Raw genomic sequence first — 14085 nt, forward strand, 5'->3', positions numbered from 1 at the left:
TTACAGCTGTGCACCGTGACACTCAGCTTATGCATTGCTGGGAATTTCATATATATAAGGCAAGTACTCTATAATATGAATTACACCCTTATTTGCAGAATATTGAATTCTTAATGGTAAAAGATAAAGACTAGAAAATATTTCACGAAAATCTAACTCTATTAGATAAACTAGATATTACAAAAGTATTGACAAGTGGGTAGAAGAAGAGAGGCAGCTCCAAAATGTTGTTCTCTGAACTTAACACATATGCTGTGGTATGTACACACACCGAAATATGTACGCACGAGAGCACACACATATACATACATGGATACACACACAGATGGATACAAGCACAGACACATACAGATGTGAATAGTCACACTCATACATACATACACGCAAACACACATAGATATATACACATGCACACACGTAGATACACACTGACAGGGATGGACACACAGAGGCATAGACATAGAGATACGTACACACATAGCTTACAGGAACAGAAATGTACGATGCACACAAGCATGGGTGCTCATGTGTATGCTGTGCACTCACACATAGATACATACAACAGAGAGATAAACACATAGAGTCACACAGACATACATATGCATGCACACAGATATACACACAAAGATACACATGCACATACACACATAAAGATATACATATATACACACAGATATATACATGTACACCACACACAGATCTACACATACACACAGAGACACACACATACAATATGCACGCAAAGGTATTACATAAATAGATACACACACATGCACACATAGACATACACACTGAAAGATACACATATGTAGACAGGAAGATACACACACATGCATGCACACACATACAGAGACACAGTATAACTTTAATTTTTTTTTTTTTTTTGCTTTACGGATAATTTATTGCAACTCCCCAGCCACTCGTTACTTTTTCTTCTCAACGTCTTGCTCCGCAGCTTCCTTCGCCCTTTCTGCTCGGATGCCAAAGAGCCGGGCATTGGCACGGGCCATGTGGCAAAGCCTTGACTGGCAAAAGCCTTGAAGTTCTTCTCTTCTTCTGTGATGACTCTGGCCTTTTCCTTTTTGTACACATTCCGGATGGGCGTCATAAGTCCTGTTAGCTGGGTGGCCCATTTAAGTTCTTCAGCAGAACTGTCTCCCTTCTTTGGCGCAGAAGGCTTCCTGGGGAACAGTATGAGTTTGGAGCAGCACTCCTTCAGGCGCTGCACGTTGGCCTGCAGTGACTCAGTGGATTTGTTTCACCTCCTTGGGTCCACAGAGATGCCGATGGTGCGAGCCATCTTCTTGTGGATACCAGCCACCCTGAGTTCCTCCAGGCTGAAGCCCCGGCCAGCGCGGATCTTGGTGTGGCATCTAACTGTAGGACACCGCACGATGGGCCTGATGGGGCCGGACGCGAGCCGAGGGGCAATGCGACGCGCCTTCGCCTGCCGGGCCTTGTGTCTGCGGATCTTGCGTGCCGGCTGGTTGAACCAAGTGTCCGCTCGCTGCTGCCAGTCCTTGTGGAAGTGGGGCTTCAGGATCGTGCCATTCTGGCTGGGCGCCATGGCTGCCTCCTATACAGGAGAACAGCAGAGCGGAAAGGGACTTTAAATCTTTTTGTAAGTCATGAATTGTTTTAATGACAGTTTTCTTAAGAGGTCAACAACAGATAACATCCGGCAAAAGCTATATAGGAATCCTGTCCATCACTGAACTTTGCTATAAATTTAAAATTATTCCAAAATTAAAAGTTTAAGAAGTTTAAAAAGCCAGCCACCACACCGGGAATGCATTTAGAAAGTATACGCATGTACATAGGACAATTAAGAATCTCAGATTTTGGGTCGGGCGTGGTGGCGCACACCTGTAATCCCAGCACTTGAGAAGCAGAGGCAGGTGGATTTCTAAGTTTGAGGCCAGCCTGGTCTTCAGAGTGAGTTCCAGGACAGCCAGGGCTACACAGAGAAACCCTGTCTCGAAAAAACCAAAAACCAAACCAAAACAAAACAAAAACCTCAGATTTTGGACAAACCTGGTTTCTGACCCTGTGAGTGTCGACCACTGACTGCCGTGCTGGGAAGTCCTTTCTCCTTCTTCTCCCAGGGTCCCCGAGGAGGCGCAGGGTAAGCAGAGGCAAGGGGCTTCATCACAGAGCTTGGCACGCAGTGAAAGCTCGGAGAAGGTGGCTTCCCCTTGCATTCTTGGGGCTGATCAAAGAAACACAGATGGAGGCGATAGCATGCGACTTCACACCTGCTAGGTCAGCAATGACTATCGTCCTCAGGGTGCCAGAGTGTGAGGACAGCAGGACAAAGCCAGCTCCAGAGTCTGGAAAGATAACAAGGAGCCATAGGTGCCGCAGAAGACTGCGGAAACATCCCACTCACTAACCTGGACCTCCTGTCGGCCAGGGGTTTAAAGGCAGGTTTAAGTGGAGTATTATTACTGTAGACTGCCTAAACAGCCAAACTTTATACACGGGCTACAACCTGTTCAATAAGAATATGCTCTATCCTCCTATTTTGACCACCCATAGGAGGTTGGATTCATATTTAACATTCCTATGTTGGAGCTGCTGGCTTCAAGGCCATGCTCTTCAAAGGCCTCAGGTCTGTCTGACCCTGGGAGAAGCCCACAGCCCATATGTCCAAACACTGGAGGTCAGGAAACAGCTGTTCCATACCTTAGGTCTAGCTGTGCCCACTGCTAGAGCAGTTGGATCTCAGGAGAGGAGACCCCGAAAGCAGGGCTGGGCCACCCTGGAGATGAGCATCCCATCACTGGCCAAGGACTTCTAGGAGTCTGAGGCATCCTCAGGATGGTCTGGAGAGGAGTTGTAAGTATGAACTGTGCATGGTTCTCCAGCTTGGGGGTTCCTCAGCAGGAAAGTGGGATCCAGGCTGAGGATGGCCACGTGAGCTCCTCTTGGCTGATGTGAGCACACTGCTGTCTGAGTCCCTCCTCAGAATCTGTCCTAAGGGGATAAAGGGAAGTCAGTCGGCATTAGGGAGCTCCAGTGGGACGCAGCTCCAGTGATTGGTGCACAGCACATTTCCCTTATCCATTTATCTCTTAATGGACATCTGGGCTAACCCCTTGGCCTGGCTATTGTGAATGGTATAGCCATAGACATTGGCATGTCTGTATCTCTGGGTTACATTGATTTCAGATACATACCCAGGAGTGACATAGTTCACGCATCATGGTACTCCTAGTTTTAGTCTTTTGAGGAATCTCCACACTAATTTCCATAGTGACTATACTAATTGGCATTCCTACTGGGCCAGTGGGGCATTACTTAGCCAGAAGGATGAATGAAATTTTGTCATTTTCTTGAAAATAGATGAAACTGAAGATCATCATGTTAAGCAAAAGAAGCCAGACTCAGAAGGGCACATGTGGTGCACATGTTTTCTTGTAGCCGCCAGCGGCTACATGTGAACTGGGTTACCTGTTGAGAGAACTTTGGGGTCATAGGGAAGAGCGGCGAAAAGAAAGTACGGCTAAGTCAATGTTCACTGATCAAAGCCGTAAACTTTAATGGCGCCGGACCTTTTAACAGTTCGGGCAAACCCTTCCCCCCAGACTCCAGGCTGAGTTCCGGTGGAAGTTGTCTAGCTTCTCTTGGAGGTCTTCGTCTTGACTGCTCCGGCAGCTGGGTGGCTCACCTGTTTAATTCAGGAATCCCTATACCAGGAAGAACAATGAACTTAACCTTTACTACGTGCACTCCACCCTAGGTGGAGCAGGATCCTGGCTAACTGGGAGAAGTTAACCTTGACCAAAGTCAAACTCTGACCAAGTGCAAGACTGCCCCAATATGGCTCTGTACATGTCCTCCCTTTTTTTATTAATTTGAACACGAGGAGGTAGAAAACAAGTGGATAAATATCCTTCATAAGAAGGCGGGCCTTAACCAGGAGGGGAAGCATTGACCGTAATTCCTCTTAAATATTGTATAACGTCTTTTTCAGAGGAGGGGTAATAGGCTCCCTTATTATTTTAAGGACAGCCTCTCGACGTTAACCCCTATGCAATTAGGTGTACTTCCTAGGGACTCAGAAGCAGAAATTCACCTCCCCATGCAGTGCTTTGCCTCGCACGTCTCGCTGGTACCCATGTTTGTTCATAAACAAACACACATAGATCTGAGTTCTATGTGGCTCCCTCTTTGGAGATCCACTTGTGTAAGTTTTGAAGCCAGGGGGGTCTGCAAGTGTCTTTAACAGACATGTAATCTCTCCATCCAGGTGAGCCTGGGTGGAGACAGCCAGTCTGCTTAACAGACAAGGTCAAGAGTTAAAGGTGGAATAGGATTAACTTGTCCCAGAAGTATCCAATTCAGTTGTAAATTAACAACTTTAAGGATCCAAAGCTTGGCCTCTGAGGTGGGAGAGGTAGCCTTGTGAATCAAGAATTAAGCTGTTACTTCTCAGGAAAAGTGGAGACTATATGTTAAATTAACACAGCTGGCTGAAGATTGTTAGCCATCTTCAAAATTGGAATCTTCAATATTGGAATTATTTCTAGACCAGTCTATGGTTGAGTCAGCTGAACACAATAAGGAGAAGAGTCATTTTAACTCTTCTTAATTAATTTTTCCTAAGCTAGCATAACAGTCTCCATGTTCTGTCCCACAAAGTCTAAAAGCTTGAAGCTAGGCAATTTATCTAACCTGGGACATTTAACAATTGAGGTAAGTCAAGAACATATACCCAATATAGCTCTTATGTTACCATGGTCTGGGCATTCAGCAAGCACACAGTCAGCATATCTTCTGCAGCATTCTGTGGAAAAAACAGAGGACATGCCTTCTCCCCCAATATTAAATCAGGATCATGGCATATGTTAGTAAGTGAATTCCTTCATTTCACCTAGACATCAATATGTCTAATTACAAGATGTCATATACATTTAGCAAGGAGTTTCTTGGCATCTAAATTTTAAAATACCATGAGCTATGTATATCTACTATTATTAAAAGCTTGACCTTTAACATCTTAAAAATAGCTGCTATAGCACCCAATTCAGGTATCTGTGTTGAAGCAGGGAGAAACTTAAAGGAATAAACATGTGATCTGATAGTACAAATTATCTTTTGGATAACAATTATTAATTTTGCCTAAAAATGCTTACCATGTAATAGACCAACCATTAATAATAAATTTGATTGTTGCTTGAAGCAAGGAACAAACGTTTCCTACCTTGAAAACAGAGGTTTAAGACCTTTTGTGGCAAGCTTAAAATGAGGTAAATATAAGATAAAGCCAATTAATATATCCTAACAACCTTTGAAAGCCATTTACCTAAAAATTCTAAAAGTCTATAGGAGCAAGGGCCTGTAACAAACATTCTATGAACATTATACACTGAAAATTTTAAGATCTTAACTTCTAGTATTGAAACAGAGACAAAACACTTTTTCTCACAAGACATAAGGCTGTTAGCCATTCCTTGAGGCAAAAACTTTCTAAAGAAATTGTTTTGTTGTCTCTTTAAAGTTAGAAGCAAATGCTTTTATAATTATCAGAATGTAAAGTAAAAAACCAACCTTTTAAATTTACAATAATTTTGTAGGGAGTAGACAGGCCAAATGTTAATGCTTTTATAGCCTCCTTGACCTTTCATAGATTTGAACTGCATTTTAACCCACACCTGGATAAGTCAAAAACCTTTTTTTTTTTTTTTTTAAAGCCAAACACTCCCTAGGTGGGGCCTGTAAGGCAGAAACAATTTCTCAAAACTTCCTCACTAGCTTCCCCTGAGGCAGCTCTAAGCTTTGCATTAACTCAAATGTAAATTTTTTTATCTGCCCTAGGATCCACCTTGAGTCCTTGGCAAGGACATTGTTTGAGATTCCTCAAATGTAAATATCTTCTAATCTGAGCCTTTTACCTAAGACCAGACCCAAACCTACAAGGACAATTTAAGGATTAAACAAAAGAAACCTGTAATTTCATGGTCAAAGGAACCTACTTGATATCAAATACATTTCTACAGAGATCTCCTTTTTAATCTTGGAGGGTTAAATTTTGCTCCTACCATTGTAGCCTATAAACTTGTGGAAAAGAGGCAATGGGCTTCTAAAACCCATAGCTGCATCACTCTCAAAATTATCTTAATTACAAAATGTTAATTACGAGCCTGCAAACTGAAAACTGTAGCCAATGACACACTGATTTTTATTGTAACTCAATGTTTTCTTGCAATATTAGAGCACAATTGTAATTTTGGAAGCAAATCTCAATTTTAAACAATCTATTTTCTTTAAAATCAATGGCAAACACATATTTACAGCACAAGGTTTGTATGCCAGTTCTTATGTTCAAGTGTATAACAGTGTAACTTATTAAAGAGACAATATTTTAAATCTTAATCTTCATTAAGTCTAATCTCCAGGCCAAGATTCACATGAAACACCATGCCAATTTAGGAGCGTCCCAAAGGCCTGTATTTCCTGGATTGCGTCATGCCACGTGGTGTTCTTCAAAATGGCGACTACCCTAAACTAAAAGCCTTAACCATCATGCCACGTGTTCAAAATGGCGACTACCCTAAACTACCAGCCTTAACCATCATGCCACGTGTTCAAAATGGCGACTACCCTAAACTACCAGCCTTAACCTAACTTTTGTTAATAACATTATACCTTTTAAATCATGTGCAGTGACTTAAGCCAATACTCTATAGTCAAGACATGCAAAATATACCTTTAAATCCAATTATAAACAAGAACAAGGCATGAGTGGCGTTAGGCCACGTGTAGTTAGTTAAGATAGCTCTAACACTGAATCACCAGTTTTAAACTAACCTTTTCTTAATAACACTATACCTTTTACATAATAACCAATTAATTTATAACTCTTTAGTCAAGAAATGTAAAGCCTTATATCATTAAAACCAATTAAAAACAAGTATAAAGCGACTACATGAATTTCACAAGCCAAACCAAAGTCTTCCCAAATCTCGAGGTTTCTGGGCTTTTAAGAGCGGCTTTTTCCCTAGCCATGTTTGCCTCTTGAGTGAGCTGCGCTGTCGCGGCGTGGCTTTGAATCAATCCCCACACAAACTGTGGCTAGCTCAAGAGGTTACCAGCAGATGTAATCTTTACCAATTTTTTCTTTTTAACATGAAACAGTCATTCACACAAAGACACAGAGAGGACATAAACATACACATAGACAGTCGGTGCACCGGGACAAACACGGAAAGATACACAGAAGGTTAAGCGTGCTTGTTAAGCAATTGCATCCATTTTCCTCTTTAAACAGCTCTTAGAAGCTGTGGACATATGCCTATTTTTAAAAACCCCTTTCTTTTCGCCGAAATCAGCTCTTACGAGCTTTGGGCAAATGCCTACCAAATTCCTTCCCCATATTTCCCTATCTTATCAACCCAAGCAGTCCTGCGCTGGGTCCACGCAGTATGCTTGAAAAACTGTATCCATTCCTGCACTCACAACCATAGACACGAATTCACTAGCGCTAGTTTTGCCCTCTATGTTGCTTACCGTGCGGACACCATTAATTTTCACCTTTTTCTGCGAAGCTTCGCTGGATAGGGCTACCTCAAGAAATTCTCTCGTGCCAGGTCTTCCCACGTTCAGGCGCCACTATGTAGCCGCCAGCGGCTACATGTGAACTGGGTTACCTGTTGAGAGAACTTTGGGGTCATAGGGAAGAGCGGCGAAAAGAAAGTACGGCTAAGTCAATGTTCACTGATCAAAGCCGTAAACTTTAATGGCGCCGGACCTTTTAACAGTTCGGGCAAACCCTTCCCCCCAGACTCCAGGCTGAGTTCCGGTGGAAGTTGTCTAGCTTCTCTTGGAGGTCTTCGTCTTGACTGCTCCGGCAGCTGGGTGGCTCACCTGTTTAATTCAGGAATCCCTATACCAGGAAGAACAATGAACTTAACCTTTACTACGTGCACTCCACCCTAGGTGGAGCAGGATCCTGGCTAACTGGGAGAAGTTAACCTTGACCAAAGTCAAACTCTGACCAAGTGCAAGACTGCCCCAATATGGCTCTGTACATTTTCTCCCATAGGAAAATCAAGAAGAAGAGGAGGAGGAGGAAGAGGAAGAAGAGGAGGAGGAACAAGAAGAAAAGGAGGAAGAGGAAGAGGAGGAGGAAGAGAAAAGATAAAGTAATAGAGATGGTAAATCTGATCAAAATACTTTATATACAAAGACAATTGTCATAATTAAACCTATTACAATTTTAGGCTATTATTTTTTAATATTTAAGCTCATGTTTATTAATATTTACTGAAGGAGGCCACACTCCGTGGTTTGCACACGTAGGGGTCAGAGGACCACTTGCTGCCGTCATTTCTCTCCTTCCACCACATGCGTCCTGGGAATCGAAGTCAGGCCCAGACTTGGCGGCCGCTTTTCAGAACTGAACATTCCAGTTTGACTCTGAAAAGCAGATAACAGTAAATGAATAACATGTAAACGATCGTAAGTAAACAGTAAATGAAGCTATTCGCTTACTAACTATTCAATAATGGTTGGACTAGGCATCTAGAATAGTTATAGCAACATTTTATCTGATACTGGTAAAACCAACCCAGTGAATTTCAGACAAGACAGTCAAGCTACTTGGAGCAGAGCAGGTAGGCCCTGACACTGTTAACTGTAAAGGGCACAGCCCGAAATAACTTTAAATAAACCTTAAATAAAATAAAGTTAGGTGCCTTTAACTTTAAATACACATGGACAGCCGTGTGAGGCCACTCCAGGTGAGACTTGGATGGTAGACTGTGGGAGGGAGAAGGGGGGGATGGCAAGAGGGTGGGGCTAGCTAAGAGGAATTTCCTCCCCAAACTGTCTTTTTTGGGACTGGAGTGGCAACCAGTTTAGACTAAGCAATAATCTATGTAAGTTTGCACTTGCTTTGGTTGCAATGGATATCTCTGCTGCATCTGTTAACGTCTGTGATGGGCGAGCATGGGCGAACCTATACACAGTGTTTCAGTGAGCCCTCATCACTGCCTGGGTGGGAAGAGAGCAGCTTGGCTGGGGAGGCCTTGAGGAGCCGGCCACTCTGTTGATGAGCAGAGAAATGAGGTCCAGGCACACTCACCAAGAACCAAAGGCCAGTGTCCACACCCGCAGAAGACCTCAATTAAAGCGGTATAGACATAATAATAGACATAAGAGAATGGTGACACCAATAAATTAATAACAGCGTGTCTGGGCCCAAGACTGACTCTGTGGTTCTAAAGCCAGCCTGCTGCTGCTTTTTCTACAGCCTACAGCCTAAGATGTTTGACAGTTCTAAATGGCCAGGGAGACGTGAGAACGAGCAGAGCTTCCAACTGTCATGTCTCTGACTCTGTTCACTTGGCCCACACCATTGTCACTCATGTGTGAATTGTCTCTGGCCACTCGTACACTGTGAAACAGATGCCACATGGCTGGCAAAGGAGAAAACACGCACTCTCTAGTTATCTAACGAGAGACGCTGTGGGTCCCCAACACAGGGGCAGACCACATGTCTGCTTACTCACTGTTAATGGAACCCAGCACTCATTTTCTGAACATCTTCTCTGTGCCTATTGCTCAGCCTCCCTTAAACAGAGTATTTCAATGTCTAGAAAACACACAGTATTAATTCCCTAAGAAAACTGAAGCCCTAAGATCGAATTCATTTTTAAAAATTCTATTTTGTCTTTCAACATTTCATGTAACGTACTCTGATCACAGGGCCCCATTTTTTTTTTGTCTTATCACCCTCCCCTCCCAACAAACTGTTTCTTCTTTCAAAAAAAAAGTCCCCTTCCTGCTTCCATGGGCTTTTTTTTTTCACTCCATTTCATTTCCTTAGAGTTGCTTACATGAACTCAAGTTCTTCTTCTTCTTCTTCTTCTTCTTCTTCTTCTTCTTCTTCTTCTTCTTCTTCTTCTTCTTCTTCTTCTTCTTCTTCTTCTTCTTCTTCTTCTTCTTCTTCTTCTTCTTCTTCTCCTTCTCCTTCTCCTCCTCCTCCTCCTCCTCCTCCTCCTCCTCCTCCTCCTCCTCCTCCTCCTCCTCCTCCCTCTTCTTCTTTTCATTAAAAAAATGGAGTGGCCATTGCTGGAGAGATGGCTCAGTAATTATGAACACTTGCTTCTTTTGTAGAGAATGAGTTGGGGGTTCAGTTCCCAGCACCCACATGCTGGATGCATTTCCAGGACATCTGATGCCCAGGCATGTATATGGCGCACACACATTCATGAAGGCAAAATATGCATACATGTAAAAACACATAAATCTTTAAAGAATTTTAGAGGTTATTAGGAGTTCACTATGTAGCCCAGGGTGTCCTGGAACTTCTTACATAGTCCGCGGCAGCCTACTAGTGATCCTCCAGCCTTATCCTTCCCTTTAGGGAAGCAGGCAGAGCTTCAGAACTATGAGCTCTATCCAAGGCTGGAAGAATAGATTTTGAGACTCCAGGAAAGGTATGATATTCTGTCCTCAACTTCCACACTACCTAATTTAAAATTCAAATCAGCACCAAGCCCTCAACAAAGTGAAGTAGGAAGGAGCTCAATTAACTTCTGATCTCCTTCAAAAAGGAAGTGACAGGCTTTCCTAAAATAGCGCTGCTTACTGTCTGAGGACATTTGGGTGTCCCTGCTCTAGCCACCGAACCTGTTTCCTGTGTGGTTAACTCAAAATGCTGTCTAGAATCTACTGACCTTGCCGACTGTGGCGTGCAGACAGACAAGGCAGCCCCATCTCTCATAGCTGCCTTCTTCTGTTGACCAGGGACAAGCTGTCCTTTCCTAACTACAAAAGATCAAAAAAAATCAGCATATTTACCTGAAAATTTACCAGACTTCCCAGCCTCTGTGTCTCTCAAGGCCAAGTCATGATCAGAGTTTTCCTTAGAGCAAGTGGGGGAAAGCCCACATCCCTGATTTTGGTCTAGATTCCAGTCCATCTTGTATGCTGGAGAGCAGAAGAATTGGGTGTCCTTTCTCAATTACAGTTTTCTTTTTCAAGACTGGCTTTCTGTGCCCTAGAACAGCTCTGTAGACAAGGCTGGCTGCAAACTCAGAGACCTGCCACCCTGTTGCTGTCTCCCCCTCTGCCTCCCAAGTGCTGGGATTAAGTGTGTGCACCACCACCACTTGAATTTTTTGTTTGTTTGTTTTAATTTTACATCCTGACCACAGTTTCCCTTTCCTCCTCCCCCTCAAACCACACTTTCTTCTCCTTAATTTACTTATCCATTTTATATCAAAATACCCCTTCCTCTTCTCCCAGTCCTATCCTCACACCCTCTCCCCCATACCCCTTCCTGTTCTCCCCTGAGAAGGGAAGGAGCCCTCCCCCATGGGTACCAATCCACCCTGACACATCAAGTCACAGCAAGAGTAGGTGCATCCTCTCCCACTAATGCCAGACAAAGCAGGCCAGATGGAGAAAAAGGCTCCACAGGCAGGTAACGGAGTCAGAGTCTGTACCAGCTCCACTTGTTAGGGGACCCACATGGAGACCATGCTGCGCATCTGCTACAGATGTATAGGGGGCCTAGGTCCAGCCCCTGCATGCTCTTTGGTTGGTGGCTCAGTCTCTGAGGCTCATGGGCCCAGGTTAGTTGACTCTGTAGGTCTTCCCGTGGTGTCCTTGGCTTGCTTTGTTTGTTTGCTTTTTTTTGTTTATTTTTTAACCATGCCACTTTGAGTAATTCATGGGGTGAGCCTCCGACTGTTTCCATACCTGTGAACCTCTATAAGATCATGGCATCAGCGTGCTTGAGCTAAGGATGCTGGAAGATGCTAACTCTTCCTCTGTCTGCTTCGCCTCCCTGCTTGAAGGCTGCTCATCATACACACCTTTCTCTCCATGTCTGGGTTATTTAAGCATCCAAATAAATTTCAAGTGTCTAATCAGAAAAGGAGTGTAAGAGACAGAGACAGCAGGCTGCCTCAGAAAACCGTGTATCCTGTGACAGGGAAACAACCAGCTCCTTGCTCTCCAGTCTGCAGGGCTGGAGAGGTAGAAAGGACTGAAATCTCCAGCCACCTGGAGATTGATAGGACGTGTCAGACATACCTGGCACCCATCCCCAGGGGACCCCAGAGGGATGGCACCCTGAAGGACTGAACCAAGTAGAAGAAAAGGTGCAACATGGGTGAAGGCTTGTCCCCCTCCACGGCAACTCCCCTGGGAGCTTCTGTCCCACAGCTGCACCTCTTGACTTCCAGCCAGACTGGTGGCACTCTGCTGCTGCTCTGACCCTGCCTTCCCCTTCCCCGTTTCCAGGCTCCGTGGGTGGGGAGGAATCTTGCGGCTCACCTGGTCTTGGTCACTGGTCCATTCTTGTGAGATCACCCAGGCTCTTGTCTCTCTCGCCCAGATCTCTCACTCCAGCTGTGACATTTTTCTTATGTGACACACACAGAGCATCCCTAGAGAAACTCAGGAGCAAATGTAGGGAGAGATAGGGGGTCACAAAAGAGAGGGAGGTGTGTGTGTGTGTGTGTGTGTGTGTGTGTATGTGTGTGTGTGTGTGTGTGTGTTATGAATGTGTATGTGGTGACATGTGTGTGTGCTTATGGAGTGTGTGGTGTGTGTAGTGTGTGTGTGTGTGTGTGTGTGTGTGTGTGTGTGTGTGTGTGTGTAGTATACATGTGTGTGTATGTAAGTATATGTGTGGTATGCATGTATATGTATATTTATGGAGTGTGTGGTGTGTGTGTGTGAGTGTATGTGTGATGTGTATGCATGTGTATTTATGTACTGTGTGTGGTGTGCATACAAATGTGTGTGATGTGCATGTGTCTGTGTGTTTAATGTGTATGTGTGGTGTGTATGAGTGTATGTGTGTGTGTAGTGTGTGGGTGTGAGTGTATATGGTGTGTGTTTGTGTATGTGTCGTATGTTTCTGCGTGTGTGACTATGTGTCCCTGTCATTTCCGTGTGCCTCTGTGTGTTTCTATGCCTATGTGTCTATGTGTGCATGTATAGCTTTTGCTTGTTAAAATAAAATAAAACAAAAATGAAGAACAATGTCTTGGAGGGAAAAATTGCAGTAAATAAGAAAGACCAAGAAGTGATGTCGTATACATACAGCCCTCATAAAAGCAGCCCTGAAAAGCACCAAGTCACTGAGAATTAATTAAGAGGCAAGAGATAATCAGAAAACTTGCCGCAGTTAGTAAACACAATTAGTATACCAACACAGCCAAATGTTTAGCTCAGTGGGAACTAATGGCGATTAAAGCTGAGGGAGGCAAGTTCAACCAGAGGTGAAGTGAGGTCTCTGTTAAGGAGAGAGGTTGCTGGGTGGAGAAGAGCTGGGGTGGGGGCGGGGAGGGCCTATCCTGGGGTCCCAGCACAGTCAAAGTCTGTGAGATTAGATTACTGCACCCTTGGCCTAGCTAAGCTCCCTACGCTTTGCCACCATCTTGTGCCAGGCCCTTTCCACTGGAGATTTTGGAAGAGACATGTACTGATGTGAGATTAATAATCAAGACCTTCTCACCTGCCAGTCCTGCTTTCTGGGAAGCTCACCTTAGTCCTGGGGACGACTTATATGCCATGAAGAAGATGCACTTGGGGGTCTCTAAATGGACATTCTACACTGATCATTTGTCCAATGGTAAAAAGCCGTACAGACCTCTCCATACCCTGTATGTCTGTGAGCTTCCAAGTTCCAGTTCTTAGAGTCCATGGGTCTTTCAGACAGCATCCTTCTTTCTCCTAAAACGTTTTCCCTTCAGTAACATATTTATAATAATCTTAAAACATAAGTCTATGCTGAATATCTGTGAGAGCCAGTATTGATCCTACAGACCCTATCAAGGAGGCTCGTGAACTAATTTCACTATTATAAATACTTTGAGAAATCAGGAAGTAAATGAGTTGCGGGACTGGGTATTGGTGAGGTTCAGGGCCAAATCAGGATCATCTTATTTAAGAGGCCTTCTAATGCAAGCATGTCCTTGACTGATGGGTCCACAGGGAACCTCACTTTACAATAAGAGATACAATCAGCAACTGGGCAACATCTGTCCCTGCAGCCCTCCCAGTGGCCCTCTGTTTAACCAGACAGTAAGCCATGTCTCAAATGTTCTGTGCAAGTTTAGA

At 44.0% G+C, this 14085-nt stretch overlaps 1 pseudogene; it reads right to left on the reverse strand.

Moving 5' to 3' along the window:
* Positions 1-923: 923 nt before the first annotated feature.
* LOC127681676 (60S ribosomal protein L13-like) lies at positions 924-1599 on the reverse strand (annotated as a pseudogene).
* Between the last annotated feature and the right edge of the window lie 12486 nt (positions 1600-14085).

Source organism: Apodemus sylvaticus, chromosome 1, assembly GCF_947179515.1.
Source record: "Apodemus sylvaticus chromosome 1, mApoSyl1.1, whole genome shotgun sequence".
NCBI classification, from domain to species: Eukaryota; Metazoa; Chordata; class Mammalia; order Rodentia; family Muridae; genus Apodemus; species Apodemus sylvaticus.